Here is a 9,370-nt window from a genome sequence, read left to right as displayed (position 1 = left end):
TGAGAACCTGAATGAAAGCTTTGTTAGGGTAGCTGCATAGGAAGAGATGCACCTTGTGGTGTAAATTATGAGATGTCCTGAAAGTTGGCTGTAGCCTCAATCTGAAAGTACAGAAAGGTGATGAAGCCAAATATACCATTCAGGTTTGAGTCTCTTATGATTAAGATTTTCAGTGACGACAGAGGGACAGTGTGATGACATTCAAAGAAAATTTGAAAAGAGGAAGAAGAAGAACCAGGTGGGTTTTTTGCTTGTTTGTTTTGTTTTAAAATCAGTAAAAACTTTTTTTTTCTGTGATCTAGAGCTTATATTTTATGAGATTTTAAGAGATCTGTAAGTGCACTGAAATGACTGCAAAATTCTAAAATATCTGGATCTTGCAGTCAAATAAACCGATATATCTGGGCCTGTATGAAATGTTTCCATAAGACAAATACAATTGCAGGAAATATGAGGTACTCATATACAAAAGGTGACATATTGGAAAGCAATGTTCTGAACATTTTCTTAAAGGCACAATGGTCAATTAAATATATGTACAGTGTTTTGAGTGGCAAAAATGACTAACACTGAATTGTAAATTACCAGGTTTTAGAAAGCTAAATGCTTTAGTATATACTGCTGGTAAGTTCTGTAATGCAAAGTCTGTTTATTTTTGTCATCTGTATCTTTATGAAATGTGCATAGATACACCTGATTTGGACTAGATGACTTTTAAAGGACACTTCCATTTCTAAGGATTCCATGGTTCTATGATTTCTCTCTCTCTCTCAAAAAAAAAAAAAGAAAGAAAAAAAAAAGAAAGAAAAAAAAAAAGGAAAAAAGAAAAAAAGAAATGTTATGGTTTTGTGATTTTTTTTGTTGTCGGTATTCCACATCATTACATCATGTAAGGTACGGGCAGTTAAAGGGTTAATTCCCCGGTTACTGTAAACTGCCTTTTTTGGTGTGGCCCTCTGAGGGGGAGGGGAGGAGGTGCACTCCCCAGGGGTCTTTGCGGGAGAGGGTGGTGAAGCCACGTGGGAGACGCGGGGTCTGTTCTTCCCAGCCTGGCGGAGAAAGCACATGGTCCTCCTGCATTTTACTGTGTAAGATTTTCAGCCTGTAAACCCTCTATCATAATTCTACTAGCCTCATTTTGATATATTTAGTAAAATTAGTTGTTCCTCCTCAGATCGGTGCCGCTGTTTTTTTTTTTTGTGTGTGTGTTAGATCCGTCTACGGGTCCCCCTCTTCCCAGGTTGCGGCTCCGCGGCTTCTCTGCCGCTTTAGCCGCCGGACCGCCCGGGGGCTGGTTCTTATCGCCGGCGATTTTTTTTTTTTTTTTTTTTTTTTCTTTTTTTTTGTTTTTTTTTTTTTTTTTGGGCTTTTCCCCCCTTGTCACGGACGCAGACCCTTAGACAATACCGTGACAAGAAAAAAAAAGAAAAAAACAGGAAGTAATAGGAATTAATAGTTTTATTCTCTTCACTCTGGTCCAAAACAGTTCTCTACGAAGTGACACATTTCCCAAAGGAAATACAACACTCTCGTGATTGTATTCGAGGGCACTAAATCTGTGAGAAGACCCAGCTCCCAGAGGAATTACTCAGAAGTAAGAATTAAGAATTGAATGAGGCACTAGCTTGGCCTTTGATTTTGAGACCTCTAGTGACTTTCTTTAGAAAAAAGTGTGTCACAACCAATGGTGTGTGGGGAAAAACAGTCCCTATTCGATCTCTGATATCTTTAAATTATGTCATAATACATATTGGAATCGTATGCTAGCTAATTATTTCTTACCACAGACAAACAAAGATGCAATTAAAAAGTTGTAAGAGATTATCTTTTTCCCCCATTTTGTTTTCCTTGGCAGATCCCTTAAGAACAACAACAAGATTAAAAATAAAATATTTATATCCCAGATGGTTAATGATAAATATTTAGGGTTAGGATTTCAAAGCTGCCTAGGGGATTTGGACTCCTGTTTCCTGTTAATTTTAAAGCCAATTGTTATTGTCCAAAAGTCAGATTCATTACCTGGTATGCAGTAATCCAGTCTCAGACAAGATATCAAGTTATTGCAAAGTTGCACAAGTTTGGGTGCTAGGTGGTGTTCCACAAAACTAACATACTCTGGGATTTTTATGATACTTTTTTAGTGGATATTTTTATCATTTGACTATTACTCCGCTACAGCATCCAGCCTACAATCGGTCAGTTAAAGACAGGGATAATCTCCCTACCTGCAGGCTAGCTAGACATGTTAATTAATTGCAAGTTTTTTCAAAATGCTCCTATCTTCAAAAGCAAGTTTAGTTGTCACAATGTGATTAAGAGTTTCCCCTTAATCACTTCAACAGTTTCCTGGATGGTCATACTGACTTAGATAACATGTTTGCTGTATCTAAGGATATATATACAATGATATGTATGAAGATTATTTTTTATTGACAATGTTGTCAGTTAAACTTTCATTTTTAAGGATGGTCTTATATGAATCAGCACATCAAGATGTCACTTCTTCTGTACAGCTTTGTCAAATATAACCATTGTTTTATCTTTCATTCTTATTCCTTTTACTTGTCACATAATGGTCTGCTAATGGACTAAATATCTTTACCATTGCCTTAGCCTCCTTGAGATAATAATTAAGTGATGGAAAATAGTTTCTGATCAATGTTTAAGTAATTTTAAAATGGTGACACTTAAAGGACTTTCTTGTTGTGCAAAATAACAGAAAACAACTCTAGCTGTTAGAGGGTTGCTCTTTAGGACCGGAAATATTGGTGAGTTCTAAATGCAAAACTATTAACTGGATGATCCTTGATCCCTGACAGGAGCTGCCGGCCATGGCCCAGTCTCTGCCTCCTCATCTCCCTGTGGGAACAACAGTCCTAAGAAGATTACATTACACAAATAACAATCAGCTTGAACAGAGGACAAACCAGAAGAGAGTCCATTAAACCTTTCACATCATTACAAGCCTCATTGTTTTGCAGATGAGCAACATAAAGTAGAACATATGCATGAGGCCACTTACTGACTCTGGATAGCAGAGATTTCAACTATCTGAACCTAGTTCGTTGCCGGTAAATGAATAAATAACCTTGAAGTAATCCTTTGTTTTTGCTGGAAAGGTGCCCCGCTTAAATACCAGATAATGAAAAAATGTCCAGATACCCTTTATCATATTTTTGCTTCTCTGTTTTCTATATACTAAATTGTAATTGCTATGGTCATTGCTTTTTTCCCATCTGCTCATACTAAAATATGAAATTGACATTTTGGAGGGAGCCTTATTAAACTGGAAATAAATAAATAGGACTAAGTAGTCTTCATACAGCATCTGATTTAAGGCATAGGTCTTATCTAGAAAAGATATTTTTCATAGGGACATGGTGTCCTGAAGTTATCAGCTTCCATGGCTGTATGTCGCAACAACTGGATAAAAGATGATTTATTCAAAACTTAACTGGCTGGTTTATCTTTGTAATGTGCTCCTACAAAAGCTGTTTTTCATTTTCTGTCCTGGGTGACTGTTGATCATATTTCACTTATGGATATTTAATAGTAATTTTCATGTAATGTTTTTTTCCAGTATTATTTTCCTCAAATGTCAAAAAGCTGACTTGTTTATTTGATTTTTGAACTATTGCAATAATAGTAAAGAGCTCTAATTTTAGATCAGAACATCAGTGCTAGGTGTCTCATCTAACTACAAGTCATGTACGTTAATTGCTCATTTAGCCATTCATTAGTATTAGAATTCTTCCTTAAAGAAAGAGGCAGAACAACAGAAAGTATTACCCTATTTGACCCCTAAGAATATACTATAAACCCATTTTTACATTGATATTTTAACAAAGGATTGCACAACATTTTTTCCACTCTGAAGCGCAAGCAAAATCAGTAATAAATCAACAGATTCTTGATATACTACAATGTGGAAAATATTTATATGCATTAGTTTTCATTTATCTGATCATTTAGGAACATGCTAATTTAACTGGTGTTTGTTTTTTTTTAAAACACGCGTTAATCTGTTACACTAGTAAAAATCCAATCCCAATTAGTATTTTTTCTTAACTCATATCTTGCAGTTATATATTTCTCTTGCCTGATGTCCTGGTTTCTTCAGCTGAGCCAGTATTAACAGCACACCAGTGCTTCTGTTGCTGAAGAATGAGAGCACAGCCAGGGTCAGGCCAAACCCTTTGGCACAGAAGAGCAGCTGCCTTGATGGCATGGTGACAGCATGCAAACACTTCCAGGACTGCTGGCCTGAATTAGGCAAGAGGTTATTCCATACCATGTGACAGCTTCTGGAAGGCTACAAAGAGGTGGGGGATTGGTCATGTGTTTGCCAGCAGGTGGTAAGCAATTGCATAGTGAATATATATATGCTATCCATACATATAGGTATCATTGTATTTTTATTTCTGTTTTCTTTTTCTGTCTTAGCAAATAGCTATTTCAACCCACAAGTTGTATTTTGTTTCCAATTCTCTCCTTCATTCCAGTTGGTGGGGAATGAGCAAACAGCCGTGTGATGCTTAGCTACTTGCAGGGTTAAACCACAACACCTGAAGGATATCAGAATGTTGGATTGGATCTGTATATTCTTAGATTTGACTGAAGATATAGGAGGTTTTAATTTAATCCTAACAAATTTAGATTCTGTTTATGCAGCTATCTAACAGGAATACAAATAATCTCTCCCAATTTAGCATCATCTGCAAACTTACTTATTGTGTATTTGAGTCCTACATCTATATTGATTATAAAAATCTGAAAGAGAACTTACTCTAAAATAGAGACTTGTGGGACACTGCTAATGACTGGATAGTAGACCATTTCTTATAACACTTCAAGCCTAACCCATTAGTCCATTGCTCAGCCATGACATTATGTTTTTGTCAAACTGCATGCTGGATATTTTGTCCACAAGGATATTGTGACAAAAAGTACCAAAACCTTTGCTGAAATTCAAAAAGATTACATCATATGGCTTCTCTTGGTGCACTAGTTGGATTACCATCTCATAAAAGGAAATTAAGTTCATTAAGCAGGGCTTCCCCCCCTTGAACTGATGGCTATGACCAATGGCTGTGTTGACTTCTTTTATTTTTCATTAACTCTCAGAATAAACTTCTCCACAATTTTACAAGACACAAAAGTGACACTTATAGGCCTACTTTTGCACTTCCTTGAATCTGGGAAAATGTTTGCCATTTTGCATAAAGATTCCTACCAGTAACTCTTGATTCAGGATCCTGCACTTCCTGCAAGCTAAATGAAATGTGAATGAGGCTCACTGTGTATGTTTAACCAAAAGGGATAGAAAAGTCTCACACTGAGTATGCATATCAAATTCTTCACAGCTGGTGAACTTTTGTATACTAACTTATTATTGTACTTTACTTAGCCTAAATGCCAAGAGGTAATGGAGGGTGAAACTGGAAGGGATGTCTGGTTCAGTTAAGATTTTCTAAGAATACTGTGATGCTTAATGAAAGAAAAGAGTCAAACCCTTGGACCATGGAGCTGATTTTCAAAAGAAAATATCGATAAATCTTTTCTCATGTGATTTCTCTTACTCTTCACTTCTGCCTGGATATGGCAATTGAAAGAAGAGAATCTTTCTGCAATGGTAGGAAAACCAGGTGATTATCATATGTCTTTTTTGCTTCTATATACATCCAAACTAAAGAAAAGTTATTAAGAACACAGGAAAACTTCAGAGAAGCTCAAAGATAATGCATTGTGAACTTCCTCATCTTTCAAAATGAATGCTAGTATTGATTATTCATCACAGGTCACATACCTATAATACTGAGAAAGTTGTTTTTTCCCTGAAGAATGGGAACCCTGTATAGCAAAGAAATAATAGCATGAATTAATGTGTAGTTTGGATGTGTCATGAACAAAAATGTAACAGGAAAATATCTTAGGTAAGCATATAGGTAGACAGAAAGTGGTTGACTCAATTTATTTCTCCTCCAACATTTCTCATAAATCCATTTAATTCCCTTCCTGTACTCTAAAAGGAGGTTAAAATCCTTCCACGGTTCCAATCACAAACCCTACATCTTTTCTCATGAAACTATTAAATTATATTCCATCAGTCCTCGTGGATCTATTCACTTTCTCTCCTACTTGCACAATTCACTGTGAGTGGGCAAACTGCTTATAAAAATCTTGGGATTAGAAGTGAAGAGCTGTTGCAGTTTATTGGTCAAAACCAAGCGGAATTACTCTCTGAGGAGTTGAAGGAAGCTTACTTGGAATCTGTCTGTATTTTACTTGGGTCCTTTGGGCCCCATTAGTCCCTCACTTTCATTATCCTAAGCACCGATTCGTTTCACTTACTCTCACCTTTCCCCGTGGCCATATTACTTACAATATCTTGATGTAATAATTTTATTGCTTTGTTTTTCCTCATAAAACTTTATTGACATCATAAATAAAACATAATTTTCTGATGTATTTGCAACAATAACTATACTCTTATTCATACAGATATTGATTCCATGCCCATCATATAAGTATTTTATAGGATAAGAAGTCCTAGAAATAAAATAATTGTATCACGAGTGATTCCATAATAAATACCTCTCCCACTGTAAATCAATCATGTATTGTCTTAGTTAGGAATAATCACTTTTTCACTGCATGATTGTTTCAGTAAAAAATTAATACACTTTATATTAGATGCAATGGTTAGCATGCTGGATACTTCAGTGGTGTGCCTTTCCTGTTGTGTTTTTGAGGCAATTGTTCGGCACAGGCAAACTAATTTTCTTTTGCTTTGTATTACCTTGAGGTTTCCAGATATTCTTGCATACCTCAGCATTACACACTGCCTGTATAAAGGGCTTTCTTCTGGCCATTCAATTGGATCCTTTATGTTTTCATCAATGAGGTACTGTATTCATTATATGAATGTTCATTGTTACTCCAGTTACAGTTAAGAGTAATGATTGCACACATTAGATATGTAAGTTAATCAGAGCACTTCAAGTCAGAAGGATTCTGAGGAGGAGAGGTTTGCTAAATGTAGTGAATGAACAGAAAGGCTCACCCAGTTCTTGGTAAGTGCATATATACAAGATTCTTGATATACTTTCTAGTGATCCTTGGCTTGCTCAGTGTATTTATCACTACTATGCTTTCTTAGATTTCTTACATTTCCAATATAATAAAAGCTGTAATGTCCATTTAGGATCAGGTTAACATAAGTTTTTATTCTTACAGAAAGAGTGTGAATACATTTGGTTTAGTTCCTCCACCAGAAAGACAACAGTTAACCTGTTTACAGATGCTCTCTGGACACCTTGATATAATTCAAAGCTTAAATTGGGTCTTGCATGTACACTTTGGTCCTATCAACAGTGAGTTATGGTAGGATGTTTGTATGATGAATAGTGTTTGGAGAGAAAAAGAAAAAGAGCACAAAAGAAAAAATTAAAAATGGGAATTCTTTTTGTTGTCTAATGCAAAAGCGTTTCTAAAATGTCAAAGCAAATCCTTTGCTATTTGGAATCCATTTCTTGGATCTTTTTTTCATTTTTGAAAATTGTTGAAACTAAGCATTTGCCTCACATAACTTTCAATTGCTTAAATAAATATTTAATAGCAGAAACAAATATTACTGAAAAATTCTTCTTTTCATGATCAGCTACATCTGGTGTGTGAACAAAACATTTTTACAAAACCATCTGTGATTTTATTCTATATCTGACTTTTTGATTTAGCATCCAGCTCACTTCCTCATGAAAACAATTTTAATGCTCTTCTCAGGCTTACATTTTCTTGCAGGTCCAGTGAATGCATTTAGTTGAACAGTAAAAGTTCACAATGCCCATCTCATTAATGCCTATTTGTTGCTGTCTCTCTCTTACTCTGCAGTTTTGCCTATGTCTTCCTCTGACATAATGCAGCTTTAAAGACATAATCTTATCTGATAAGAAGAGCTTACATTCATAAATCTTTTTAAACTTAATGGAAATTTTGTTTGCACAAAGAAACGCTGGTCAAATAAAACCCAAGTTTTTTCATTAAACGTAAATGTTTAAAAGTTTTGATCCTATTACCTCTCAATGGCTATTTGTCAGTATTCTTTATCATGCTTCTGGATAACTGCAAAGTGCTAGTAGGCAAAAATTGTAACCTTAGATTCTAGGTCCACAAGAACTATGTTCAGGCATGAGTTTAAGTCTTATGTAAGAAAAAGATATTAAATTTTAACACCTTCTAAATTTCTAAAAGTTCGAACTGATATGATGTTCGAAAATTGATCTTTTTTCATTAGTAGATCCTATGCTTTTGTGAGCATTATGAAAAATTCAAAACAAGAAAATACGATATTCAAATTCATCCTTCTTCTTCAAAGTGAAAGAATTGGTTAAAAAAAAATCCTTTTAAATGCCATGTTGTTTTGTCTCTGTAAAGCAAGAAACAATAAAAACTGAATTCACATTTCTGTAATTCACATTATTCCTTTAACCTGAAACTTGACAATATCCATTAGAATATCAGTATTATGAATACATGCAGTATTATTAACTTTTCCAATAGCAACAACAAAACAGCAAGTCATCCTAGAAACATTTTGGAGAAACCTATTAGGAAATAAGGAGATAATGTTAATCTACTATAACACCAAAGCAGGACACACTTATCACTCCTTATCAGTTTGGGCTCCAACAAAGAGCAACAGCAAATATTTATCTAAATCATACTGGGTAGTAATTGCAATTAGGGCATCAACATATCTATTTTCTTAATTGATTTAGAGTAATCTGAAGTAGTGTTTGGATTTGTTTGTTTTGACAGTTTCAATGTCTTGTTCTCTTACTGATGACTATGAATAATAAGAGTATTTTAGAACTGACCATGCAAAGTTACTGGTAAATAGCTGTATTTAAACAACAACAACAACAACAACAAACAGACAAAAAAACCAAAAACCAAAAACCAAAAAACTTCCCATAAAACTCCCAATGGACGATACCTGTGAATGTATGTGAAATCCTACATCCTGTGTTGAAAACCACATAGAAAAAAACTACAAATACAATACTTCTGAACTTGGGGTGTTAACTAAGAAAAAGAACATATGGAAGAGTTACAAGTAAGCACATTAATAAGGGAATCTAATGATTTTAGTATTAAAGCTATGAAATAAAGGTCAGGACCTTTTGTACTTAAAATCAGTTAATGAAGATGTGTTATTCACCTTGTAAGGACTATTTTAAGGTCTAATACCACTGTTTTTGTTTTTGTTTCTTTTTTTTTGTACAATAAATTCATAAGGATTTATGAGTATAAAAAATACTGCTAGAGTTTCTTTAAAAGTAGAGAGAACTGGAGTAAAATGAAGAAAAAT

General features: G+C 34.7%; 1 long non-coding RNA gene across 6 annotated transcripts in view; it reads left to right on the top strand.

Annotated features, from left to right (window-relative positions):
• Nucleotides 1,029-9,370, top strand: part of LOC110396599 — a 75,931-nt gene continuing 67,589 nt past the window's right edge. For 4 of the 6 annotated variants that reach the window (XR_002437094.1, XR_002437093.1, XR_002437092.1 and 1 more), the window contains exons 1-4: nucleotides 1,029-1,088; nucleotides 1,487-1,594; nucleotides 2,820-3,071; nucleotides 4,083-4,355. This is a non-coding gene — a long non-coding RNA (uncharacterized LOC110396599). Of the gene's footprint in view, nucleotides 1,089-1,486; nucleotides 1,595-2,819; nucleotides 3,072-4,082; nucleotides 7,629-9,370 lie in introns of those variants that run through there. The other 2 variants (XR_002437095.1, XR_002437090.1) reach the window with 2 other exon arrangements.

The sequence above is a fragment of the Numida meleagris genome, chromosome 3, assembly GCF_002078875.1.
Source record: "Numida meleagris isolate 19003 breed g44 Domestic line chromosome 3, NumMel1.0, whole genome shotgun sequence".
Taxonomy (NCBI): domain Eukaryota; kingdom Metazoa; phylum Chordata; class Aves; order Galliformes; family Numididae; genus Numida; species Numida meleagris.
The sequence above is the reverse complement of the archived record's forward strand: the minus strand, read 5'-3'. Positions and strand labels throughout refer to the sequence as shown.